A 14148-nucleotide genomic window follows, 5' to 3' on the forward strand; every position below is an offset into this window, starting at 1 on the left:
AACAAAAATAAACCGGTGTTTGTGAAGAAAGTTGACATGATGGGTTCCCTCCGGGTACTCCGGCTTCCTCCCACCGCCAAAAATATGCACCTGGGGATAGGTTTATTGGCAACACTAAATTGGCCCTAGTGTGTGAATGTGAGTGTGAATGTTGTCTGTCTATCTGTGTTGGCCCTGTGATGAGGTGGCGACTTTCCCAGGGTGTAGCCCGCCTTCCGCCCGAATGCAGCTGAGATAGGCTCCAGCACCCCCCACAACCCCAAAAGGGACAAGCGGTAGAAAATGGATGGATGGATGATCAAGACATCCTTTATGAGTATGAATGCTTTAAACTATCTTATTTTGAAAAACTAAACGTAGTTTTCGGTTTTTTATTTTTTGAAGTGGAAGTCTTACCGGAAGTAGAGAAAATAGTTTTCCGGCTTGCACCGGAGTCCCGCCCCATCTGTCTGTGCCATCTTGAACAAAAACGGTGGCTGAATCAAGGCCAAGAGAAAAATTGGGCTTATGTTTGAAATAAAGTTTTAAAGGATAATTATCCGATCATCGATGGGACATTAGACCCAGAGTTGGAGCTTCGTGGCCAAACACCAGCCACACCCCGCACAGGCGCTAACGTTGCAAGCTAGCAGGGCTAAAGCTAGCAGTGTATCGGATGTTAGCAGCGGAGAGGAGAGCGGAGCTAACGGGCGAGTCAGGAGCGACCGGCGGGCCTTTTCTGAAGCACAGTCCGGTCAATTTCATTGGAGGTATTGTGGTGAAGATGAGCAAACGCCGTGTTGATTTGCTGCTGCAATGAGGACACTCGCCCGTTAGCTGGACTGCTCGCGCTGGTTTTTCGTTCCAGAGCGGAACCACAATAAGCCGCGGTAAGTAAAGCTACTTTTAGCCATTTAGCGTCTAAATGTTTTCTAAAGACAATTGTATGATTACATCAGGATGTTGTTGACACGTCAGTCCGCACTTCGCGAAGGTAGAGCCGAATAAGACAAGGTATCTCCATCAGTTTTGCAACAATCATCCATCCATCCATCTTCTTCCGCTTATCCGAGGTCGGGTCGCGGAGGCAGCAGCCTAAGCAGGGAAGCCCAGACTTCCCTCTCCCCAGCCACTTCGTCCAGCTCCTCCCGGGAGATCCTGAGGCATTCCCAGGCCAGCCAGGAGACATAGTCTTCCCAACATGTCCTGGGTCTTCCCCGTGGCCTCCTACCGGTCGGACGTGCCCGAAACACCGCCCTAGGGAGGTGTTCGGGTGGCATCCTGACCAGATGCCCGAACCTTCTCATCTGGCTCCTCTCGATGTGGAGGAGCAGCGGCTTTACTTTGAGCTCCACCCGGATGACCGAGCTCCTCACCCTATCTCTAAGGGAGAGCCCTGCCACCCGGCGGAGGAAGCTCATTTCGGCCGCTTGTACCCGTGATCTTGTCCTTTCAGTCATAACCCAAAGCTCATGACCATAGGTGAGGATGGGAATGTAGATTGACCGATAAATTGAGAGCTTTGCCTTCCGGATCAACTCCTTCTTCACCACAACGGATCGATTCAGCGTCCGCATTACTGAAGACGCCGCACCGATGCGCCTGTCGATCTCACGATCCACTCTTCCCTCACTCGTGAACAAGACTCCGAGGTACTTGAACTCCTCCACTTAGGGAGGAGTTCAATGATAGTTTTGCAACAATCATCTATTTATATTCGCTTTTGTCATATATTGTTATTGTTCACACGTTCTGCTTCAATGGAAGGAAACCAATGACATGATGCAGACAAATTGGTCACTTTTGACGTCATCGACAAAATTGCACAATCCCCCCCCCGCCTAAAAACAAATCCCCAGACCCAAGCAGTCAGAGAATTGACAGATGCGTTTCATATATGAAAGTTAAAAATAAGTCACAGCTGTCAGTCTACTAGTAGTGTGTGGAGTTGTCAGCTTCCATTATCCAAATGTGTTCCTGAGTCATGTGATGCTCATTCGGCATCACTGACTAATCACATGTCATGCAACACTGAATGGCTAAGAACAAACGAATAGTGTGTCTTTGTTTCTATTTTGATTTCTATGTTTTAGAGCAGAGGTGTCCAAACTTTTTTCACTGAAGCTGCACACTGAAAAATTAGAGCATGCGGGGGCCATTTTTATATTTTTTTAATTATCAAAACCAATATGGCTCCCGTCAATTTTGAGGAATGTACCAGTATAATGGAAAAACAAGTTGACTCTATATTGAAGCTATTATCATATACAGTTGTGGTCAAAAGTTTACATACACTTGTAAAGAACATGATGTCATGGCTGTCTTGAGTTTCCAATAATTTCGACAATTTTTGTTTTTTTGTGATAGAGTGATTGAAGCACATACTTGTTGGTCACAAAAAACATTAATTCAAGCTTGGTTATTTTATTATGGGTCTATTGAAAATGTGACCAAATCTGCTGGGTCAAAAGTATACATACAGCAATGTTTATATTTGGTTACATTTCCCTTGGCAAGTTTCACTGTAATAAGGCGCTTTTGGTAGCCATCCACAATCTTCTAACCAGCATCTGGTTGAATTTTTGACCACTCCTCTTGACTAAATTGGTGCAGTTCAGCTAAATTTGTTGGTTTTCTGACATGGACTTGTTTCTTCAGCATTGTCCACACATTTAAGTCAGGACTTTGGGAAGGCCATTCTAAAACCTTAATTCTAGCCTGATTTAGCCATTCCTTTACCACTTTTGACGTGTGTTTGGAGTCATTGTCCTGTTGGAACACCCAACTGCGACCAAGACCCAACCTCCTGGCTGATGATTTTAGGTTGTCCTGAAGAATCTGGAGGTAATCCTTCTTTTTCATTATCCCATTTACTCTCTGTAAAGCACCAGTTCCATTGGCAGCAAAACAGGCAGCCCAGAGCATAATGTTACCACCACTATGCTTGACCGATGGGATGGTGTTCCTGGGATTAAAGGCCTTGCCTTTTCTCCTCCAAGCATATTGCTTGGTATTGTAGCCAAACAGCTCAATTTTTGTTTCATCTGACCACAGATCTTATCTTATCTTTGTCCATGTGATGTCAGATGAAACAAAATTGTACCTGTTTGGCCACAATACCCAGCATCATGTACCCAAATATTAACATTGCTGTATGTATACTTTTGACCCAGCAGATTTGGTCACATTTCCAGTAGACCCATAATAAATTCATAAAAGAACCAAACTTCATGAAAGTTTTTTGTGACCAATAAGTATGTGCTCCAATCACTCTATCACAAAAAAATAAGAGGTGTGAAAATTATTTCATGTCAGCCATAACATTATGTTCTTTAAAAGTGTATGTAAACTTTTGACCACGACTGTATATCTGATTTATGACACCAAAAGACTTACAAAGTTTGCAAGATATGATCAAAATAGTATAAATCTCACGGAAATTCCCAAACCATTTTGAGAGTTAATGAGCAAGCCAGTCACGTGATCCGTGAGGTCGAGGGACAAACCACAGATCCCTTCCCCAGCTAATCAAGTAGACTTTGTGAGAGCCGACAACGATCACTTTGGGAAAAATTATGACCCAGAACCTTATATTTTTGAGCCCGAACACAAGGAGGATGAGCAATAAGTTTTAGAAGCCGAGTGCTGAACGGATGAGGCTTTATTGAAACACTATAGCATCAGCAGCATTGCTAGGTGCTAAACATACAAATTAAACATAACAAACTAGAATAAAACAAACTAGAATAAAACAAACATTTACTGTAATATTTCTACTCTCACTGGGATGGCGACCGACTGGACGCTCACATAATCCTCACAAAAGTGAGCGACCGGTGCAATGGACGTCGAGTGGATCTAGCATTGTGAGAGTCCAGTCCATAGTGGATTTAACATAATAGTGAGAGTCCAGTCCATAGTGGGGCCAGCAGGAGACCTTCCCGAGCGGAGACTGGTCAGCAGCGCAGAGACGTCCCCAACCGATGCACAGACGAGTGGTCCACCCCGGGTCCCGACTTTGGACAGCCAGCGCTTCATCCGTGGCCACCGAACCTGCCCCCCTCCCCCCCTCCACGAAGGAGAGGGGGGCAGAGCAGAAAAGAAACGGCAGATCAACTGGTCTAAAAGGGGGGTCTATTTAAAGGCTAGAATATACAAATGAGTTTTAAGATGGGATTTAAATGCTTCTACTGAGGTAGCATCTCTAACTGTTATCGGGAGGGCATTCCAGAGTACTGGAGCTCGAATAGAAAACGCTCTATAGCCCGCAGACTTTTTTTGGGCTCTGGGAATCACTAATAAGCCGGAGTTCTTTGAACGCAGATTTTTTGCCGAGACATATGGTACAATACAATCAACAAGATAGGATGGAGCTAGACCGTGTAGTATTTTATACGTAAGTAGTAAAACCTTAAAGTCACATCTTAAGTGTACAGGAAGCCAGTGCAGGTGAGCCAGTATAGGCGTAATATGATCAAACTTTCTTGTTGTTGTCAAAAGTCTAGCAGCCGCATTTTGTACCAACTGTAATTTTTTAATGCTAGACATAGGGAAACCCGAAAATAATACGTGACAGTAATCGAGACGAGACGTAACGAGCGCATGAATATTGATCTCAGCGTCGCTAGTGGACAAAATGGAACAAATTTTAGCGATATTACGGAGATGAAAGAAGGCCGTTTTAGTAACACTCTTGATGTGTGACTCAAACGAGAGAGTTGGGTCGAAGATAATACCCAGATTCTTTACCGAGTCGCCTTGTGTAATTGTTTGGTTGCCAAATGTTATGGTGGTATTATTAAATAGGTGTCGGTGTTTAGCAGGACCGATAATCAGCATTTCCGCTTTCTTAGCGTTGAGTTGCAAAAAGTTAGCGGACATCCATTGTTTCATTTCATTAAGACACGCCTCCAGCTGACTACAATCCGGCGTGTTGGTCAGCTTTAGGGGCATGTAGAGTTGGGTGTCATCAGCATAACAGTGAAAGCTAACACCGTATTTGAGTATGATGTCACCTAGCGGCAGCATGTAGATGCTGAAGAGTGCAGGGCCAAGAACCGAACCCTGAGGAACTCCACACATTACCTTAACATAGTCCAGGGTCACATTGTTATGGGAGACGCACTGCATCCTGTCAGTAAGATAGGAGTTAAACCAAGACAAGGCTAAGTCTGACATACCAATACGTGTTTTGATACGCTCTAATAAAATATTATGATCGACGGTATCGAAAGCAGCGCTAAGATCAAGAAGCAGCAACATAGATGACGCATCAGAATCCATCGTTAGCAATAGATTATTAGTCATTTTTGCTAGGGCTGTCTCCGTAGAGTGATCTGCCCTGAAACCGGATTGAAAGGGTTCACAGAAATTGTTAGACGCTAAGTGTTCATTTAACTGCTGTGCAACATTTTTTTTGAGGATTTTCGAAATAAACGGAAGGTGAGACACCGGCCGGTAGTTTACCATGAGGTCAGGATCGAGGTTAGGTCTTTTGAGCAGAGGATGAATAACCGCTTTTTTGAATGCTAGGGGAACAGTGCCAGTGGAAAGTGATATGTTTATAATATTTAGCACTGATTAGAACCTTTATTTAACCAGATGAGAAACCCATTGAGATCAAGATCTCTTTCACAAGGGTGACCTGGCCAAGAGGTCAACAGCACATGTCACAGAGCAGTTTAAAAAAAAAATACGTTAAAACATACATTTTAAAATACATAAGGGAACTGTAAAACAAAAAAGATTTACACCTTTTAAAAACACAGGCACTGTGCAAACGTCTCTCGCTGTCTGTCCCTCAGGACAGAACGGAAGGCTCCAAATGGAAGTAGTTCTGTAAGTTTCAGTTTTGTCTGCAATGCATTCAATGCCATAGGAGCAGTAATGCCAAAAGCTCTTTTGCCAAATTCCGTCCGTACATGAGGAACAGTTAAAACATACAAATTGTTAGAACGTAATGCGTAAGAGCTGCTTTTTCTTTGAAACAGAGTACACAAGTATGGAGCTATTAAACCTAAAAGAGCCTTATAAATGATAGTCAGCCAATGTGTGTATCTGCGTGCACTCAATGAAGATAAGTCTGACTTCATATACAGTTGACAATGGTGGGTGAGACTACGACAGCCAGTAACAAATCTTAGTGCTGAATAAAAAACAGTGTCCAAGGACTGGAGGCATTTAGATGAAGCACTAAAATAAACCACGTCTCCATAATCAATTACAGGCAAGATAGTTGCTGTCACCAATTTCTTTCTGACTTTAAGGAGAAGCAGTTTTTATTTCTAAAAAAGAAACCAAGCTTTACCCTAAGCTTAGAGACCAAGTTATTAATATGGGCTTTAAATGAAAGCTCCTGATCAAGAGTAAAACCCAAGTACTTGTAATTTAAGACCTGCTCTATAGGGTTTCCATTTGATGTTACGATATTTTGAATATTTTCCAGTAGCACCCTTGAATGAGAGAAAACCATTACCTTGCTTTTATCTGTATTTAAAACCAATTTAAGATCAAATAGGCGAGCCTGGATGACATCAAAAGCAGCTTGTAAAAACTCAAAAGCCTGAGTGATTGAGGTTGAACAGCAATATATACCGTAATGGTGTCGTCTGCATAAAAATGGTACATTGCATTTGACAAATTATTGCAAAGATTATTTAAGTAGATAGAAAATAAAATGGGCCCCAGCACTGAGCCATGTGGAACTCCTTTGGTAATGTCCAGTAATGAAGAGGTGGTCCCAGCCACCTGTACACGTTGTGTTCTGCTGGAAAGATAGTCTGTGAACCAAGCAGCTGCATTTTTAGATAATCCAACGTGATGAAGGGCTTGAATTAACAGACTATGGTCTACTGTGTCAAATGCTTTTGACAAATCAATAAATAGGGCGACACAATATTTCTTGCCGTCTACAGCCTCGATTAAATCATTGAGGACCTTAAGAGCAGCTGTAATAGTGCTATGCTGTTTTCTAAAACCAGATTGAAATGGAGATAAAATATTGTTTGATTCTAAAAAAATCCTCTAGCTGGTTACTGATGATCTTCTCAAACAATTTTGCTAAAATGCATAATTTAGAAATTGGTCTGTAATTATTTATATTTGTGGGCTCACCCCCTTTTAGCAGGGGAAGAACAAAGGCCGATTTCCAGATTTTTGGAATGCTTTTACTTGTTAGACTTAGGTTAAAAATATGCGAGAGAGGCTCAGCAACAAAATCAGCAGCCAATTTTAAGAAAAAGGGTTCAATTTGGTCAGGTCCTGCTGCTTTAGTTGTGTCCAGGCTCTTTAGTGCACTGTTTACCTCTTACCTACTTTTCTGATGGACCTAATATATATATAATAGTGGGTCAAGTAAACATGTTGTTTGTTTTATTCCATTTACACGCCGTAGCAATTCCTCTAATGTAATTTCATCAAAAAGAGAGAGACTATTTTGGAAGGCAATATCAGTCGTATCTGTGTTAATAGAACCCAGTTGTAGCTGGGATGCGTTGTCTTTAATCTCTTTTCTAATGAGTTAAATTTTCTTATTAAAGAAATTCATAAAGTCATCTACCGAGTGGGTGGAGCTACTGGGAGGAGTCCCTTGTTGGGTTAGCGATGCTACTGTACTGAACAAATATTTAGGATTGTTTTTGTTGAGGTGGATTAGAGATTTGAGTAGGGCTGAAACGACGCGTCGACGTAGTCGACGTCATCGGTTACGTAAATACGTCGAGGACGTTTTTGTTCGTCGACGCGTCGCATATTTACGTCACACTACCGTCATGGCGGAGCGCAAAGCAGACGATGCGAGCGGTGCGAGCGAGGGGAAAAAAGCACGCCAAAAGTCGTCAAAAGTGTGGAAGTATTTCAATAAACGGCCTAAGAAGAAACGCTACTTTTACTCCGCTACTTTTATCTACATTCAGCTCGCTACTCGCTACTAATTTTTATCGATCTGTTAATGCACGCTTTGTTTGTTTTGGTCTGTCAGACAGACCTTCAAAGTGCCTGCCTTACTGGTGACGTTTCACTTCGTTCCACCAATTAGATGCAGTCACTGGTGACGTTGGACCAATCAAACAGAGCCAGGGGTCACATGACCTGACGGTCTCCGAGCTAACTTCGGGTGTTACCATTTAGTGGTCAATTGTACGGAATATGTACTGTACTGTGCAATCTACTAATAAAAGTTCCAATCAATCAAATCAAAAGTGTGAAGGAAAAAAGACCCTTTTTTAATTTCAACCGTAAAGACTGACTGCACAGTTCCTGTCTTCACAATAAAAGTCCCGCTCCATCGCGCCTGCGCTTTCAAAATAAGAGTCTCCGAAAGCCAGCGCAAACAAGCTAGCAAGCTACGGTGTTTGCCGCCAATGTATTTCTTGTAAAGGGTATAAAAACGAATATGGAAGGTGGACAAATAAGATGCCAAATAACAACCACTTTCATGTGGTATTAGACAGAAAGGAGGAACTTTTTTTCTCCTCCATTTGAAAACGTGGACGTTACCAGCACTGCTTCCTGATTACAATCAATGCAAGTCATCAGAATCAGGTAATACACCAACTTATATTCTTGTCTTCATGAAAGAAAGGAATCTATATGTTAAACATGCATGTATAATTATTAAAACCCCTTTAACATGTAAACAAAAACGGCAAAATAAATAAATATAAATTATATACTGTATATATCAATGTATGTGTATGTATATATATATATATATATATATATATATATATATATATATATATGTATGTGTGTGTGTGTGTGTGTGTGTATATATATATACACACATATATATATATATATATATATATATATATATATATATATATATATATATATATATATATATATATATATATATATATGATATGTGTGTGTATGTTACTCAGTACTTGAGTAGTTTTTTCACAACATACTTTTTACTTTTACTCAAGTAAATATTTGGGTGACTACTCCTTACTTTTACTTGAGTAATAAATCTCTAAAGTAACAGTACTCTTACTTGAGTACAATTTCTGGCTACTCTACCCACCTCTGCTAATAATGTTGTTGTATGCACACTGTGTCGAGCGGAAATGGCCTATCATAGCAGCACAACGGCAGCGTTCTTGCCATCACCATCAACTAGTTAATCGTCCGCGTGAGTATACGTTGTCATCATTACACAAAAACATGAATGTGTCATTTGTATCTGCGTTGTAAATTCATAAACTAAAGCACCGTTTCGCTCTGAGAGGAGCGTTTGGCGTGCCTGTTCAGTGTTTACAAAGACGCGCTCCTCTTTAACGCTAATGTTAATTAGTTGTGCAAATACCTTTTACAACATTAACAATTACGTATACTATGTACAAACGAACAATTAACTTTCACTTTAATCATACTATCATTGTTGTGTTATTAAGCAAAATAAGCAAAAGTTTTACTTTTGTTGAAATGTTTACACTGTTGTTACAGAATATTTCGTTTTGCACTTTTTTGTATTGGATGTTTATCTTTATTTTTGCACATTTTAGCAAATAAGCAATACTTTTACTTTTGTTGAAATGTTTACACTGTTGTTACAGAATATTTCCGTTTTGCACTTTTTTGAATTGGATGTTTATCTTTATTTTTGCACATTTTAAAGCAAAATAAGCAATACTTTTACTTTTGAAATGCTTATACTATTGCAGAATATTAAGATTTGCACTGGATGTTTACTTTTATATTTGCACATTAAAAGCAAATAAGCTACTTTTAATTTTGTTAAATGTTTACATTGTTACAGAATATTTTGTCATATTGTTGTCAATGTTGACTGAGTGGCCATACTTTTTTTTTTGTAAATAAAAGCCATGCCTTTTGAAAAAACTGGCCTACATTTATTTTTTCATCTTCATTTTAAATAAAAAAAATAATCGGTAAAAGGAAAAATAATCTATAGATTAATCGAAAAAAATAATCTATAGATTAACCGATTAATCGAAAAAATAATCTATAGATTAATCGATAGAAAAATAATCGTTAGCTGCAGCCTTATATTTGAGTAGTATTTAGCTTTAGCTAAGGTAAGCATGCGTTTATAAATTATTAAACTCACTCCATGCTTGATGGAAAATCTCAAGTTTAGTCGCGCGCCATTTTCGTTCCAGCTTTCTACATGATAATTTAAAAGCTCTAGTTTCTTCTGTAAACCATGAGGTACGCCTTTTAGGGGCCCTTTTTAGCTTTAGCGGTGCTATACTATCAATGGTTTCGCGCAGGGTGTCGTTAAAGTTGTTAGTGAGGTTATCAATAGAGCCCACATAATTTGGGAATTTTGGGAAAAGTAGTATTTTGAGATACAAGAGCCGTCCCTCAGCTTGTTGTATGTTTTAAGTTTCCAGCATACATTGGAGTTACGAGCTTCCCCGCCACATGCCACTGTATTACTCACTAGTATTAGCTTTTAGCTAGAGATCGACATGACTTTATTTACCAACCTCTGGCAGCTGTCCAACTTCTGTTGCCTTCCCACTAAAGTCGACAACGTCCTCCATTGGAGCTGCTGAGGCTCAAGCCTGGAATAAACTCTTTGCCTCACGTAGTTTGCACAATCTTGTTCCACCACCCCACAAACCCTCACTTGATTGCATATCAAAGCAAATTTAGCTAAGCCTGTAGAGCTGTGATTTCTCAGTTTGTTACTGCGTCATTTCAGGGTTTCCTGCCCAGCGAAAGCCAAAACAACAACAACCTACAATATAGAAACAATGGAACAAATCGACGGGCGTTTAAAAATTATGACCCAGAATCTTATATTTTTGAGCCTGAAAACAAAGAGGATGAGCAATAAGTTTAAAAATCCGAGGACCAAACGGATGCAGCTTTATTGAAACACTATAGCATCAGTGTACTGTACAAACCCTGTTTCCATATGAGTTGGGAAATTGTGTTAGATGTAAAAATATAAACGGAATACAATGATTTGCAAATCCTTTTCAACCCATATTCAATTGAATGCACTACAAAGACAAGATATTTGATGTTCAAACTCATAAACTTTATTTTTTTTTTGCAAATAATAATTAACTTAGAATTTCATGGCTGCAACATGTGCCAAAGTAGTTGGGAAAGGGCATGTTTACCACTGTGTTACATGGCCTTTCCTTTTAACAACACTCAGTAAACGTTTGGAAACTGAGGAGATACATTTTTTAAGCTTCTCAGGTGGAATTCTTTCCCATTCTTGCTTGATGTACAGCTTAAGTTGTTCAACAGTCCGAGGGTCTCCGCTGTGGTATTTTAGGCTTCATAATGCGCCACACATTTTCAATGGGAGACAGGTCTGGACTACAGGCAGGCCAGTCTAGTACCCGCACTCTTTTACTATGAAGCCAGGTTGATGTAACACGTGGCTTGGCATTGTTTTGCTGAAATAAGCAGGGGCGTCCATGGTAACGTTGCTTGGATGGAAACATATGTTGCTCCAAAATCTGTATGTAACTTTCAACATTAATGGCGCCTTCACAGATGTGTAAGTTACCCGTAAGTTACCCATGTCTTGGGCACTAATACACCCCCATAAGGGATGATGCTCGAAACCGGTTTTCCCGGTTGTTCGATAAGAAAAGAACCGAGTCCTCTGACTCGAATCCCTTTTTGAGAACCGGTACCCGTTATCAAGACCACTATAGTAAAGAAAACGAGTTGGTTCTTTATTCGAATCCCTGGGAACGAATCCCATCCCGACAAGAAATGCCCCGTGGGACATCACAAGAAATGACGTCACGTAGCTCAGTCATTAGGCGCAGATGGGGAAAGCAGGAAAAAAATGGACCGGAAAAAGCGCTCCAAGGCATGACTTCATTTCACCAAAAAAACAAGGAATGTTATTATTGGAATGTTAAATTTTGGATATCCAAGTTAAATAAAACAAACAATAAAAAAAAAAAATTCTGTTAGCAAAATTTTGCACTTGAATGAAAATCACAACCAAAAGCAATAAAATAGGTTTCCAATTTTGTTAATGAGAGGTAGGGCACTCTCAAATATATAAAACCAAAACAATAAATAAAATATTTAAATAAAGTTATTGGGACCAAAATGATTATGGTTATTATTATCGCGGTATTGTTGAATGGGCACAAAAATAATTATACACACACTTAAATCTTTTAACCAAGTTGTATTTTTTAATAAATAAAATAACTAGCTACACAGTATATTTTCTTGGGAGAAGAAACGTCAAATATTGTTCTGGCTTCATTAATGCCCTATTAATTTTATTTGTGTGTTTAAATATGTTTATGCCCTTCCATTTTCATTTGTAAATTTTTTTTTAATGAATGTATTTGGTTGATCAGTTAATTCACTTCCAGTTTATGTGACGTCACACAAGTTTACTTCCTGTTAAACGGACACTCGTCTGTTTCAACGCGACACTGTGGAATTTATATCGATAACTGTGCAAAAACAGCACAGCCTTTTTGTTTAATATGATTACTGTAACCCAGTTTATACAAGTTTAGATGGGTGAATGACGTTTCTTAATGGGGAAAGATGTTAATGTCACTGGTTTACATGTTAGCAATAAGATAGCCAGCAAGCTAACGCTAGTTGGTCACCATAATTTTAGCAACATGTGGTTATCAATCCCAGTTTTTCAATCTTTTTCATTAAACACGATAATACCAACTGTTTGGTGTTTTACAGTGGTTATCATTACTACTACCAATTATTTGTAGTACAATCACTTATAGCTGCTGAAACCGATGCAAAAGAGTGACCGCTCTTGTAACTCATAACAACAGATACATATGGCGATTGTCGAGGCTGGCAAACTTACTGACTTCCTTTTCATTTATCGTCCGGTTAATTGGCTTATCGAACATCGGCAAAGGCCTACAAAGTACTGGTATTTTCGGTGCAGCTGAGATAGGCTCCAGCACCCCCCGCGACCCCAAAAGGGTCAAGCGGTAGAAAATGCCAAATATCGGAGCCGAGAATCGGTCGATTTCTAATGTCATTCACTGCGTTTACATGCACTAAATTAGTCTGATTTCTCAAATAGTTGTTTTTTTGTATTTTCATACCGACGTGTGAAGTCCAAGTGTCCATGCACTTTCTCTAATGCAACCATTGGTCATACGCAGTGCAGTGTGCCTCCCGTACACTGAAGGGGCACTTATTTCCTTTTAGCTCGGTTAATTTATTTATTTTCTGGTTGACTCATATGACGTCACACCAGGCGCCTGTGGCTTCTACCACGTTAACAGCATAGCTCTGTTGTGATGTCCGCTGTGATATTGACACAGATTACAAATATTACGTCTCTAATGGCTATGTTGATGTTAAGAAGCAGACAGCATTAGAAATTATCTTGGATTGCGCTACGAACATGCCGCTACTACCAAGACTGTATCGGGGCGGATGTAGGTCGGATGCACTGAAAGACCGGCGGAAAAGTTTTTTCGAAGGAATTTTTGGACGAAAATCATGGAAACAAAACTTTTGAATGTCTCAGAGTTAATTCAAAAGGCTCTGGGGATTGATAGAAGGAGTTTTAAATCCGTAGTTCCCCGACTGATATCCAGAGGAAGGTTGCTATTGTTCTGTGTTCTGGACTACCTCGCCAGTTGTACGGAAAGGGAATCAGTTGGCTTGCACAAATGCAGTGTGAAGAGGTTTGTGTATGCTTTATTATTTGCCTTTAATATACCTGCTCCATAGGGCTGGACGAAAAAGTATATCTCGTAAGTATACATATGAAGATATTAATTCTTTAGCGCGATTCACTGAAATTGAAGTGAATGACAACTGTACTGTAAACAGTCAGTGGCACTTTTATTAACCAGTTAGTCGAGCATGGACGATACTAAGGGTCCTCTCCTGCCGCACCCCCACCTCCCACCCCCTCAAGAGATCTGGTTTCCAATCGCATAGTCCAGGTGTGTTAGTCCGACTTTTCAAAAAAACGAACACGATCGGATTAAGGTATTTCCATGGGCTGTAGGAGTCTTATTTAGAGCCCAACTATTTGAGAAGTCGGACTAATTTAGTGCATGGACACGAACTGATTGCTTGTGCGGAGTGTATTGTCATGTGATGCTTCACAGGCGCTGACTTCTCCCAGCAGCTGCATGCGTCCGCTTCCTCGCAGTGTGTCGAGCTGCATCAGGCCGCTGAAGGCCACAAAATGTATAAATGGAAATT

At 40.1% G+C, this 14148-nt stretch overlaps 1 protein-coding gene across 2 annotated transcripts in view; it reads left to right on the forward strand.

Annotated features, from left to right (window-relative positions):
- The first annotated feature begins 436 nt into the window (after positions 1–436).
- taok2a (TAO kinase 2a) overlaps positions 437–14148 on the forward strand; it is a 44171-nt gene continuing 30459 nt past the window's right edge. For both annotated transcript variants that reach the window (XM_061981515.1, XM_061981517.1), the window contains exon 1: positions 437–869. The gene's annotated coding sequence lies outside the window, so the exon portion shown is untranslated. The remainder of the gene's footprint in view (positions 870–14148) is intronic.

This window comes from Nerophis lumbriciformis, linkage group LG24 (assembly GCF_033978685.3).
Source record: "Nerophis lumbriciformis linkage group LG24, RoL_Nlum_v2.1, whole genome shotgun sequence".
Taxonomy (NCBI): domain Eukaryota; kingdom Metazoa; phylum Chordata; class Actinopteri; order Syngnathiformes; family Syngnathidae; genus Nerophis; species Nerophis lumbriciformis.